Raw genomic sequence first — 15317 nt, forward strand, 5'->3', positions numbered from 1 at the left:
GCCCTTCTCTTAGAACCTCTCATTTCCTTTCCATCATGGAAATCGATCTTCAAGGAGATCACTTCTCAGTGTTCCATCTGCTATTCTACTACCCCTCAGGGATTGTTCAGCCCCCTTCCCTTCCCTACACATCAAGCTCGGAGGTTTGCCCCCACCCGGGACTGGCAAATTGGCTTTACTCAACATGCCCCGAGTCAGAAAACTAAAATATATCTTAGTCTGGGTAGACACTTTCACTGGATGGGTAGAGGCCTTTCCCACAGGGTCTGAGAAGGCCACTGCAGTCATTTCTTCCCTTCTGTCAGACATAATTCCTGGGTTTGGCCTTCCCACCTCTATACAGTCTGATAACGGACCAGCCTTTACTAGTCAAATCACCCAAGCAGTTTCTCAGGCTCTTGGTATTCAGTGGAACCTTCATATCCTTTACCATCCTCAATCTTCAGGAAAGGTAGAATGGACTAATGGTCTTTTAAAAACACACCTCACCAAGCTCACCCACCAACTTAAAAAGGACTGGACAATACTTTCACCACTTTCCCTTCTCAAAATTCAGGCCTGTCCTCGGAATGCTACACGGTACAGCCCATTTGAGCTCCTGTATGGACGCTCCTTTTTATTAAGCCCCAGTCTCATTCCAGGCACCAGACCAATTTGGACTGTGCCTCAAAAAACTTGTCATCCCTACTATCTTCTGCCTAGTCATACTCCTATTCACCGTTCTCAACTACTCATACATGCTCTGCTCTTGTTTACACTGCCTGTTTACACTGTTTCTCCAAGTCATCACAGCTGATATGTCCTGGTGCTATCCCCAAACTGCCACTCTAAACTCTTGAAGTAAATAAATAATCTTTGCTGGCAGGGCTATGCTGAACCTCCTTAGGCACTCTCTAATTAGATGTCCTGCATCCTCCCAATTCTTAGACCTTTAATACCTGTTTTTCTCCTTCTCTTATTCCGTTTAGTTTTTCAATTCATACAAAACCGTATCCAGGCCATCACCAATAATTCTAAATGACAAACGTTTCTTCTAGCAGCCCCACAATATCACCCCTTACCACAAAATCTTCCTTCAGCTTAATCTCTCCCACTCTAGGTTCCCACGCCACCCCTAATCCTGCTCGAAGCAGCCCTGAGAAACATCACCCATTATCTCTCCATACCATCCCCCAAAATTTTCACCGTCCCAACACTTTACCACTATTTTGTTTTATTTTTCTTATTAATATAAGAAGACAGGAATGTCAGGCCTCTGAGCCCAAGCTAAGCCATCATATCTCCTGTGACCTGCAGGTACACATCCAGATGGCCAGTTCCTGCCTTAACTGATGACATTCCACCACAAAAGAAATGAAAATGGCCTGTTCCTGCCTTAACTGATGGCATTATCTTGTGAAATTCCTTCTCCTGGCCTATCCTGGCTCAAAAGCTCCCCTACTGAGCACCTTGTGACCCCCACTCCTGCCCGCCAGAGAAGAACCCCCCCTTTGACTGTAATTTTCCTTTACCTACCCAAATCTTATAAAATGGCCCCACGCCTATCTCCCTTCGCTGGCTCTCTTTTTGGACTCAGCCTGCCTGCACCCAAGTGAAATAAGCAGCCTTCTTGCTCACACGAAGCCTGTTTGGTGGTCTCTTCACGTGGTCGCACATGAAACTATATATAGCCATGGAAATGTTGTGATTTATTTTTGATGACAATGTATGTATTATCTTCTCAAATATAACTCTCAATCTGAAATTCCTATTAAAGTTCTTTAACAGACCACTGTATAATTTTAAAACATCTTTAATTTTCAGTTCACTATCTGCCAACTTGTCTCTTTCTGAGCTCATAACTTTTACAAATGATGAACTTTAATTCCTACTATGGCCATGTTATTACATGCATGTTCATTTATTGCAATTTTGTGTCATAACAGTTAAAATTATCCACATCAATTCCAACTCACTTATTACTTTAGCATTCTAGCCAGTGAAATATGTAATATATACTTGATAATGTTTTATTACCGGGTAACATATAAACTATAAAAAATTACAATGTTTTACAGTGAGAGAGAGATAGAAAGGGAAACTTCAATAGAATAGAGTTGAAGCCTGGAAGAAGGATCATTTAAATGCATCTGCAGAAGAGTCAGTAGGACTTGTGGGGAGGGTAGGCAATACGGAAACATGACATGAAAAGAAATAGAAAGCAGTATTCCAGTTACTCAAAGGGACAAATTCAGAGAAATAGAAACATGATGTAATATGTCACATTGAGGAACAGCAAACTCCAGTGTCTCTGGAATGGAGAGAAAAAGGTTGGATATGAAACTGGGTGGATGGGCATTAATGATCTCAAGAAGCATGTGTATGTCACACTCAGGCAAATATATTCAGCCTGACATCAGGAGGAAAACAATTTTGAGTTGGAGATGACCTTGTCACAATGTCATCTCACAAAGATCGGAGAGGTGGTATTACTAAATCTGTTCAAAGTTGGGTGCAGGGGCAAATGAGAACAGGAATCAGATTATGAAATTAGTGTAAAAGCTCATAAAAAGAAAGATGCATCTAAAATATGCAAGAGAGGGATAAAAAGTAACAGAGTTTGGAGTAGAATCATCAAGTTTTTGCATAGTGATTGGCAATGTAAATGTGAGAAAAATCTAGGAATCCACATTACAGTCTTGAGAAGCCACTAGCTTTTCTGAAAATTAACTGGTAAAGGAGAGATCTGGTCAAAGAGCGAGTTACTGTTTTGAACATATTGGAATAGAGGTTGCTGGGAGTGGGGAGAAAGTTTAAAAGGACATATCCAGAGGTTTAGGGTTGAGATGTGAATTTAAGAATGGTTAGTGTATATCTGGTAAACTTTTGTTGTTCATGAGATCATGTAAATGGAATCTGAAGTATTAGAAGTGAAAAGGCCAAGAATATTACCTTAGGGAGGAATTGGGGGTAAAACAAATTCTCTCATTTACAGGGTTATTTGAAAAAGAAAAGCCCATGAAGAAAATTGAAAATTGATATCCAGGGAGTTATGAAAGAACCATAATAGAATGATGTCAATTTGTTATGTTTTTTAACCTTTACAACAATTACATTGTTCTTGATGACTAAGATCATTAGTCTAATAACTATAATTAGTTATAATTATGCAAAATGGGAATGTAATTTAATGTGTTCTCTATTTACTGTTCTCAAAAGATCTCGTTAATAGTGTTTATGAACAGTGTTTTTCTCCATCTTTAGACCATCTCTAAGGTCCTTCCAGATACACACCTAGGATGCACATGAACTCATGCTATATTTAGAATCATAGGTTTATTCCTAAAAATGCAAGTGATGTACACAGAACATTATACATAATAGTTGCTGAAAAAATACATGGGGCTTCTTTAGCCTAATATTCATTTTATAGATGAGTAAATCAAAGTCCAGAAATGGTAAATCAAAAAGTCCAAATGTCTGTGTAGTTAGAGTTGGGGTTAAAACAGAGATGCACTTATTTTCTATTTCATTATCCATATTTTTTTTCACAATATTGCACTACCTACTCCTAGGCAACTGGGAAGATTTTCAAATTAACATGTCTTCAGTGATAACAATAGAAACTATTAAATGCAATGTGCCTTTAAATTATATCATAAGTTTACATTATGCCAAACACCTATTTTTTTGTTTGTTTGTTTTCACTTAATGAGCTGTTTTAGTACTACATGACATAGATGACTCAGATCTTTTCAAAGAATCTTCCATTCTCCATAGTCATCCATGAATGGCAGGATCAGCACTTTTTTTTAGGAACTTAAGTTATAATATACTACTATTGCAAAATACATAGTCAGCATTATGTTTGTATTTCTCCTATTTATATTCTATATGTATCTATATTTCTGAGTGTATTGAAAAAAACGTTAGGAAGATACAGGGATGAGGGTGTAGGAGAAAATTTGCTAAGCTAATGCTATGTAGGATACTTGTCAGTTGGTCACCTATATCTCCACATTAGTGCATTAGTTAATGTGCAGATGCACTGTGTGCTTTTATTTTATATATCATTTTCAAGTGTATTATACTTTGTTCTTTGGTTATATGGTTTTTTATGTATAAATTAGATATCATAATATCCGAATACTTGCGATTGCTAGAAGCACCTAACAAAACTGCAAATTATCTGTAGTTGTTTCCTAGGCTTCTTCTTTGAATTTTGCCTTTTACCACACGTAAGGGTTGCATCAGCTGGGCCCGGTGGCTCACGCCTGTAATCCCAGCACTTTGGGAGGCTGAGGCAGGACACTCCCTTAAACCTGGGAGGCAGAGGTTGCAGTGAGCAGAGATTGCACCACTGCACTCTAGCCTGGGTGACAAAAGCAAGACACTGTCTCAAAAAAAAAAAAAAAAAAAAAGGCATTTATTGAACACTTATATGTATGAGACACTAGGAATATAATATGAAAAAAGATATTTACAGATAGGCTTAATTGAAAGATTAGAAATATATTTATAAAAATATTAACAACAGTCATACTGTTTACTTTGTTGTACATGTCTATATGTTTGAATATAAGCCCACAGTGTCTTTGTAATTAAGAAAAAAATTATTAAATTTATATATAAAGAAAACTGATTTCCAAATTCTGTTTCACCTTTCATTTTTATACTCCATCCTTTCTATTGCCTTTCCCTCTCAAAGACTCATTGATAGACTTAAGACTTTATGAATACAATTTTAAGTGAAGGACTCGTTAGAAAAGAGAAGGATAACACATTTATATCATTGCTGCTTGCAAGTATTTCTATTAATTTATATTTACGAATTATTCATAATATTAAAACTATGAAACTAGAAATTCTTGTTTTTAAGGCATTTTTTAAAAATAAAATTAATCTTCTTTATTCTATAATACTTTAACATTTCTCATGATTAAGGTAGTTTTTCTCTAAATCTGCATTTGCAAACCTAGCTGCACAATAAAATTACTTGAGGAGCTTTTAAAAATGCCTTGTCCCGGGCCCCACCTTTAGACATTTTAAGTCAGCCATTCTGGGGCCAGTTTGGAAATCCATAGTTCTAGGCATTCTTCTCAGATTTGGGTGCTTAATAATTCCATTCTTTAGAAGTGATCCACCTTTCACCTATGAATAATATCATCAGTATCTTTAAGCAAATTGTAAGGTGAGTGTTTCCAAAATTTGACATAACTGAAGCTAAGTTGGTATTAGGGAAACTTACAAAGTCATCTCTACCACTCTTTCTATATAACTTGCACTGTTCTAAAAAGTACTCAGCAAAATTATGAAGATATTCTAGCCCCACATTTATGAAAGTCTTATAAAGAAAAATCCTTCTTTCGGCCAGGTGTGCTGGCTCACACCTGTAATTGCAGCACTTTGGGAAGCCCAGGTGGGCAGATCACCTGAGGTTGGGAGCTTGAGACCGGCCTGGCCAACATGGCAAAATCCTGTCTCTACTAAAAATACAAGAATTAGCCAGGCTTGGTGGCGGGCCCCTGTAATCCCAGCTACTCTGGAGGCTGAGGTGGGAGAATAGCTTGAACCCAGGTGGTGGAGGTTGCAGTGAGCCGAGATTGTGCCATTGCACTCCAGTCTGGGCGACAAGAGCAAAACTCCGTCTCAAAAGTATAAATAAGTAAAAAAATAAAAATAAAAATGAAAAAGAGTTGCATCAGTCCCACAGGATATTTCCTTAAAAAATCATGCTTGTAAGCTTATAAGCAACTTCAGCAAAGTCTCAGGAAACAAAATCAATGTACAAAAATCACAAGCATTCTTATACACCAATAACAGACAAACAGAGAGCCAAATCATGAGTGAACTCCCATTCACAATTGCTTCAAAAAGAATAAAATACCTAGGAATCCAACTTACAAGGGATGTGAAGGACCTCTTCAAGGAGAACTACAAACCACTGCTCAATGAAATAAAAGAGGATACAAACAAATGGAAGAACATTCCATGCTCATGGATAGGAAGAATCAATATCATGAAAATGGCCATACTGCCCAAGGTAATTTGTAGATTCAATGCCATCCCCATCAAGCTACCAATGACTTTCTTCACAAAATTGGAAAAAACTACTTTAAAATTCATATGGAACCAAAAAAGAGCACGCATCACCAAGTCAATCCTAAGCCAAAAGAACAAAGCTGGAGGCATCATGCTACCTGACTTCAAACTATACTACAAGGCTGCAGTAACCAAAACAGCATGGTACTGGTACCAAAATAGAGATATAGACCAATGGAACAGAACAGAGCCCTCAGAAATAATGCCACATATCTACAACTATCTGATCTTTGACAAACCTGACAAAAACAAGAAATGGGGAAAGGATTCCCTATTTAATAAATGGTGCTGGGAGAACTGGCTAGCCATATGTAGAAAGCTGAAACTAGATCCCTTCCTTACATCTTATACAAAAATTAATTCAAGATGGATTAAAAACTTACATGTTAGAACTAAAACCATAAAAACCCTAGAAGAAAACCTAGCAATACCATTCAGGACATAGGCATGGGCAAGGACTTCATGTCTAAAACACCAAAAGCAATGGCAACAAAAGCCAAAATTGACAAATGGGATCTAATTAAACTAAAGAGCTTCTGCACAGCAAAAGAAACCACCGTCAGAGTGAAAAGGCAACCTACAGACTGGGAGAAAATTTTTGCAACCTACTCATCTGACAAAGGGCTAATATCCAGAATCTACAATGAACTCAAACAAATTTACAAGAAAAAAACAAACAACCTCATCAAAAATTGGGCAAAGGATATGAACAGACACTTCTCAAAAGAAGACATTTATGCAGCCAAAAGACACATGAAAAAATGCTCATCATCACTGGCCATCAGAGAAATGCAAATCAAAACCACAATGAGATACCATCTCACACCAGTTAGAATGGCCATCATTAAAAAGTCAGGAAACAACAGGTGCTGGAGAGGATGTGGAGAAATAGGAACACTTTTACACTGTTGGTGGGACTGTAAACTAGTTCAACCATTGTAGAAGTCAGTGTGGCGATTCCTCAGGGATCTAGAACTAGAAATACCATTTGACCCAGCCATCTCATTACTGGGTATATACCCAAAGGATTATAAATCATGCTGCTGTAAAGACACATGCACACGTATGTTTATTGTGGCACTATTCACAATAGCAAAGATTTGGAACCAACCTAAATGTCCAACAACGATAGACTGGATTAAGAAAATGTGGCACATATACACCATGGAATACTATGCAGCCATAAAAAATGATGAGTTCATGTCCTTTGTAGGGACATGGATGAAACTGGAAACCATCATTCTCAGCAAACTATCGCAAGGACAAAAAACCAAACACCGCCTGTTCTCACTCATAGGTGGGAATTGAACAATGAGAACACACGGACACAGGAAGGGGAACATCACACACTGGGGCCTGTTGTGGGTTGGGGGGAGGGGGGAGGGATAGCATTAGGAGATATACCTAATGCTAAATGATGAGTTAATGGGTGCAGCACACCAACATGGCACATGTATACATATGTGACAAACCTGCACATTGTGCACATGTACCCTAAAACCTAAAGTATAATAATAATAACAATAAAAACATGCTTGTAGCTTTGTTTTTAAATGATACAAATTATTTAAAATATTTGTAGTATGAGGTACTCTTCATAATTTAGAAAGTACATGTATTTTGTAGCACTTTTAAATACATTGATTATTAAAATATTATTGTTAACTAATAATTATTGATAGAGATAAATGAACATAATATATAAATGCAAACTACGTTAACAATTATAAATAGCATAATGGAAAACACATATTTTTCACTCAACTATTTTTAAAGATATCTTAATGGGAGAAAATTTTTAGTAGAGATGCAATTGAATAATAGTCTAATTTTATTTCATTAAGAGTTTTTTCTAAAGGTATAATTTGGATTTGAAAAAATAAATTGCCAGATGCATTGGATCATGCCTGTAATCCCAGCACTTTGGGAGGCCAAGGCAGGCGGACCAGGAAGTCAGGAGTTCGAGAACAGCCTGGCCAATATGGTGAAACCCCGTATCTACTAACAAATTACAAAAATTAGCCAGGCATGGTGGTGCACACCAGTAGTCCCAGCTACTGGGGAGGCTGAGGCAGGAGAATCACTTGAACCTGGTTGGCAGAGGTTGCAGTGAGCCGAGATCATGCCACTGCACTCCTGCCTGGGTGACAAAGTGACACTTCATCTCAAAAAAAAAAAAAAAAGAAAAAATAATAGAAAAAGAAAAAATAAATTAATTATAAAAGTACATATAAATATAGAGATATATAAAATCATAAAAGGAGGGAGATCAATCTTCTTTGAACGTTTCTCTGTTATACAAAAAAAAAAAAAAACCCTCAGTATATTCAAGTCTATGTACTTAAAAAAACTAAAAACAAAATGCAGGATTCTTACACTTAAGCTGAAAGCATTTTTATAAAATGTATTTTATATGTTTGTTCAGAGGAACTTCACAAATGTCCAAATACTTAAATGTACCTTCTAATCAAAATATATATTAAAAAAAGAATATTGAGTAGGAGTACTCTGAATTCTCTGTTGCTTTAAACACAAGATATATAATTCTATCAATCTACATGATATACATGCCACACTATACCATCTTTATCACCAAAGGGGTAAAAATAGCATCTTTACAGTGCTTCTGTGCTGCCAAGCCTCTAAGAAGCTTTTGAGTTTTTATGATTTTATGTTCTCATTTAGATGGTAGAAAAAAGTAAGTTGAATATTTAAAAGTAACATAATATCCTATTTTCTGTTTATTCTACTCATCCTCATAATAAAACAGCTAATACATTCTGAAATATTTCAGGTTGTAAAGAAAGTTTATTTTTCACTGCATTCATGTAACTTGTTTGAGAGGTGTCTATCAAGAAAAAAATAGGAAAAATGAATCAAATTTATATTAAAAATACTGTAACTCAGAATAGGAATATACAAAGGCTGTAAGTCCAAATATGATTGATACAGTATCCTTTAATCTTTATTATCCTTTGAAATACAGGTCCTAGATAATACCTGTTAAAAATTTGATGAATCAATTATTCATGTTTTTCTAATTACTATTTTTGCCTGTACATTTGCTATATTTATCACCATAGATGAACTGTTTCTAATACTCACATGAAATAAAATTATCCCAAAGAACCTCTTTTTCTAAATTTTTCAGCTTCTTCCAATTTAATTACACTTACAAATAAATTCATCTTCTGTCCACAAGTAGCATATGCTTTAAAAGGACAAAATTTCTTGGCTGTAAACATTCTTTAAGCACCAGAAAATGTCTTGGCTGTAAACGTTCTCTAAGCACTGCCATTTATACATGCAAGTGATTTGGCAATGAAAATTTCTATGATACAGACAAATGATTTGGAAATGAAAATTTCTGTGTGACAGAATGTATATTTCAAATAAAGTTTTTACAGTTTTGATTTGCTTTCTATATTCAAATGCTATGCCACACAATCAGACATACTGATCTACTCCCAATGTCCTCCCTTGTTAATATTTAGACATTCTCAGCGGTCTCATGTGTTAGAGTTCATCTAAGAGCGTAGGAAATTTGAGTTCTGTTTTGTTGCATTTTTTTTATTTCATTCAGTGTTTAAATTATGCGTCTTGGAGGATGGGGAAAGATTGGTCAACAGGTACAAAGTTACAATTAGATAGAAATAAGTTCTGGTGTTGTGTTTCCCAGTAGGGTGATGATGGTTATTTATTATTAACAGTGAGGTATTGTATTTTACAAAATAGCTTGAGGAGAGGCTTTTGAATGTTCTCACCATAGAGAAATGATAAATGCCTTATACAACATACATATGTATCAAAACATGAAATTGTATCCCCAAATTTTGTACAATTACAATGCATCAATGACAATAAGACTCATATAGTAATCACAGTTTAAATGAATGAAAGAAAAATCTCAAAACCATAATTAGAGCATCAGACTAGGAGATATGTTTGTATGGCAATGTTAACTTAGTTTTCAGGCTATCAAGGTGTCAGCCCTGTAATTAAGGAAGAGCAGCAAAAGGTTTCCCGTCCTCAAATTAAGGCTATAAGTAAGTATTTATTGAGCATCCAACTTTAGCCCTGCGGTTTATTTCTTCCTTGGAAGTCTCTAAGAATGTTTAAACAAACCATTTGCTGGGCTCATAAATCAGAAGATCTCCATTATGTCAAGTTTTTCTTTACAATATTTCTAAATTTTATTTATAAGTGGCAAAAAAACTGATATCTGTCTATAGTGAAATATTATATTCACAGAATAAGTGATTAGATTAACCACAAAGCTGTTACAAACATTTCCTAAATTGTGTTTATTTTGAGCCTGTATCAGATACATTGATCCACTTAAGAATAGAACCAATGCATTTTCTTATGAGTTCAGCATTAATTATCATGGTAAAGACGATCTACTGATTCATATTAAACATGAGACAAAATGAAACTCTTTAGACTTATTTTTCTTTTATATTCACAAAACTATAGTTTTGTGAAATCCATAACATTTTTGGTTTGTGATTACAAACATCTTATGCAGTAATTATAAGACAATGAGACCTATTCTGCAACCCCACAGGAAATTGTACTAATATATTAGAATTGTAGACAACAAAAAAGAAAAAAGAAATAAAGGGAGGGAGAGAGAGGGAAGAAGAGAAGAATGGAGGAAGAAAATTACTGGTAGAAAAAAAAGTGGAAGAAAAAACTCACTGTTATATTTTTTTACCTAGGCCGTCTGGATAAATTAACATTTTGTATATGTATACATTTTATGAACAATAGAAAATATTTCTTACATCTAAGTAAGACTTATTTGGGCCAAATATCATAAGGAAATTGAGAAATAACAGTGACTGAAAACCCAGAAGCAGTAAAGGACAGAAAAAAATATAAACTTTGCTACATAAAATTTAAGAACAGTTTATACAACAAAAAAAAAAAATGAAGAAGTCAAAGGGCAAATAACATATTGGGGCCATTTTTGTAGTATCCTTAAAACATAAAAGTTGTAAAAATAGTGTAAAAAATTCCAAATATCTTATAGAATAAATAGCAAAACTTATAAATAAACAAGTCATATGAATACAAATGATCCCTATACCTGTGTGTGTGATAAGCTACACTTTAACTATAAAAACAAATTTGATTAAAGAACAACATCTGGGATGTCTTGAGCATTTATTACATACCAGGCCACGAGGCACCTTGCAGAAACTGTTTTTTATATTCCTCAATCTTACGAGATTGGTACTATTCACATGCACGTTTTACAGCGGAGAAAACTATAGTCTAGAGAGGGTATTTCATAAGCTTGACCAAATTTAAAATACAAGGAATATGACATTTAAAATACAAGACATCTCCGTATATTTGATTTGTTCAAAATTCCCTCATGTAGAAAAGATAGAGTAGCTATACTTTTACCTATTCCTTCCACAAAGTACAGCTAGAATTCCTGGAACTTACATATAAATTGAACAAAAGCATACCCCAAGAGGGGAAGACAAGAAGGCAGACTGCTTAAAGACCTTGAGACCCATGGAATGACAGGATAGGCAGTTCCCCTTGTTTTCTTTTTACCTCATATATCACACACTTGATGTATGCTGGAGAAGTCATTCAACCAGTAAACACCAATGTGTGCAGACTAAAACAAATAAACAAACTAAAAGCAAGAAAAACTCATTTTCTTTTCCTAAAACACCAAGGTTGAAGGGCAACAAAACTTTTCATACAATGACCATCCTCCTCAAGCCCCACACCACAGAAACACCTGCAACCACCATTTCCTCCCTTTGCCAGCGAAGGCCTGGCTGGCATACATCATCCATGTCCATGCATGTCCTGCTTTAATAAATACTCCAAATGACCCCTCAACCCACGGAGGTGGTGTCCAAAGAGACAGAGTGACAAGTGAATTTTTTATCCCCACCAAGTGGTAATGAGTTCTGCTACCTTTGTCCCAAAGTGTTATTTCCCAAAGGTGGGAGGGGAAGTCCAGCCCCTGGTCAGGGTCATCCACCAGACTTAGAAAAACAACAGCAAAGAAACCTTCCATCCAATGCTAGTTTTGAATGCTTGTAAATGTCTCTTGATGAAATGTATTTATACACACAAGTAAAAAAGTAATCCATATTTAGTAGTTATTACTAAGATTTCTATGTTGTTATGTACAAAGCTTTTAAAATTTTGTTTTAAAAACCAATGATTAGCTACTTTGGTATTTTGTGGGGAATATATGTATATATATATATGTATGTATGCTCATGCAAATTCACACAAATATATATAAATATATTTATAAGACTTTGGGAGTCTCAAGGCTGTCATATATGAATATAACTATCTTAATGATATATAAACAGATGGTTGCGGTTTTGAATAAATTTTCAAGTGCTCACATCATGCGTGGATTTTAAAACCACCTTATATCAACTATCTCTAATGGAGGAAAACATGAGTTGTACTTTGTAAAACTATTTTGGTTATTCAAGTGGCTCATGTAATAATGAAGAAGTGGATGGGAAAGATGAATGTAAGAGATAAATTAATATTTTTTGCATGAACTGTAGTCATAGATAAAAGCAATATGACAAACAATATATTATACCTGCTATCATGTAATTATTGCTGGTATTTTTTCCTAAAATATATTTTCTCATGCTAGAAAGTAATTTCTATAAGCTCCAAATTATACCTTCTTCATTTTTTTCCTTTCTAATGTATACAGTTAGGACCTAATAAATGCATTTAATGAATATACTAATTCATTTTCCTTGATAAAAGTGCCATTTGAACTTAATGAAAAACAAAAACAACAAAATTTTTTTACTTCTAAGGACAACACCAAGCCAGGAGCCTGGGCACTTGTTGCAGGTTCCCCAAGTACAAAGCAAAGCATCTAGTCCAATGCCTGGTATAAAGTGGGTGTGCAGGAAGTGTGCAGTGAAGAAGACAGCTCTGGCTGCTAAGGAGATTGCTCTTGGCATTCTTCTATGCCTTGATCATCCTTAAGAGTAGGCCAGCTTCTAGGGATTGGCATCTACCTCAAATAGGAATCACCTAGAACATTACAGAAGTCACCAGAATGGGGAAAGGAAGCCTAGAAGGACTCAAAGAACCAAACTAAACCTCATCGCTATTCTGCTAAAGAAGAGCCATAGTCTGTCTGTAAGTACGTGGTGTGTGGGGGAAAGATCTTTAGAACAGACTTCAGAAAACCTGGACCCCCTTGTTAGTCTTGGATCTCTGAGCCTTCTCCATCTATACAATCAACAGACTGAGTTAAGAAATCTCAGAGGTTCCTTTATGCTTTGGCATTCTGTGGATTTGGGATGATTACTATTAATCAGAATGCTAACCACCACTTGTCAGATACTCATTGCGTGTTTGGCATGATGCTAAGTACATTATTTCATTTAGGCCTCATAACAACCTTACGAGGTAGATACTCTTATTGTCATTTCATGCTTTACAAAAAGGAAGGCCACACAGCAGTTGAGGGGTGCCGTTAACTCAAATCCAGATCTAAGTCAAAGACCTGCTTCTTTACTATTATTATTTGATTAGTATATTTACATATTTATTTTTAAAATAATTTATTGAGGTGAAATTTACAAAATACCAAACTAGTCATTTTACAGTGAATAATTGAGTGACAATTAGTATGTTCACAATGTGTAAAATCACCACCTCTATCTAACTACAAAACATTTTGGTTTCTCCAGAGTAAAAAGCTATCCCTTAATCAGATTCTTCACATTGCTCCTTACTTCAGACCCTGGTAACCGCCAATGTGGATTCTGTCTTTATGGATTTAACTATTCTGGCTATTTTATACGAATAGAATCATATAATATGCATGGTTTAAAAATAGTTGAATAGGGACTTCTCCTCCAGGACTCAGGAGACACTCACAATACTGTGAGTTCCCCAACTCTGGAAGCGGGAAAGGGAAATTCTCCTCTCCTGAACACACATCCCCACTGGGGAAACTGAAAGTCTGTTTGCTGGAGAAGTTTCCAACCTTATCTGAAACCGAGTCAATCTAGAGAGCCCAGCAAAATACAGGGGTAGAAGAAGCAGCGGGCAAGGTCCTGGGAGCTTGCTGGGTCCCTAAGCAGACCATTCCTGCCTGGCACCACAGGGATCCTCCTGGAGGGCAGCCAGAGGAGCAGGGACAAATGCCACAGGGAGAAGGAAGTCTCCAGCTGAACTTAGTAACAATTTGAACCCCGCAAGAAGCTTCCTGGCCAGAACTCGGGGGAGGGTGCAAATCTGGTGTGCAGACTCCATAGGCGAAGGAAGAACCAAGCCCTTTTCTTTCACAGCTGGGAGGTGGGTAGCCTGGGGCAAGTTCTCAAATGGGCTTACCCACCACCTGGAAACAGACTCGACTCGAGGCTGTTAGAGAAGGCATGGTGGGAGTTGAAACCAGCCCTTCAGTTTGCGTGGGAGCTGGGTGAGGCCTGTGACTGCTGGCTTTCCTCTACTTCCCTGACAACCTGCATGACTCAGCACAGGCAGCCATAATCCTCCCAGGTACACAACTCCATTGACCTGGGAACCTCACCCCATCCCCTACAGCAGCAACAGCAAGACCTGCCCAAGGAGAGTTTGGGCTCAAACATACCTAGCCCTGCCCCAGTCTATGGGCTTTCCTTATCCACCCTGGTAGCTGAAGACAAACAGCATATAATCTTGGGAGTTCTAGGGCCCTACCACCACTGGTTCCTCTCCATCATATCACAGCTGGTGTGAAAGCACAACCTCCTGGCAGGAGGCCAACCAGCACAAAAATAGAACATTAAACCACCAAAGCTAAGGACCTCCACAGAGTCCACTGCATCCCGCATCACCTCCACTGGAACAGGCACTGGTTTCTACAGCTGAGAGACTCATAGACAGTTCACATCACAGAACTCTGTGCAGACAACCCCTAGTACCAGCTCAGAGCTGAGTAGAATTGCTGGGTGGCTAGACCCAGAAGAGAGATAACAATCACTGCAGCTTAGCTCACAGGAAGCCACATCCATAGGAAAAGGGGGAGAGTACTACCTCAAGGAAACACCCTGTGGGACAAAAGAATCTGAACAACAGCCTTGAGCCCTAGACCTTCCCTCTGACAGAGCCTACCCAAATGAGAAGGAACCAGAAAACCAACCCTGGTCATATGACAAAACAACGCTTTTTCATACCCCCCAAAAATCACACTAGTTCATCAGCAATGGATCCAAACCAAGAAT

This window comes from Nomascus leucogenys, chromosome 7b (assembly GCF_006542625.1).
Source record: "Nomascus leucogenys isolate Asia chromosome 7b, Asia_NLE_v1, whole genome shotgun sequence".
NCBI lineage: Eukaryota > Metazoa > Chordata > Mammalia > Primates > Hylobatidae > Nomascus > Nomascus leucogenys.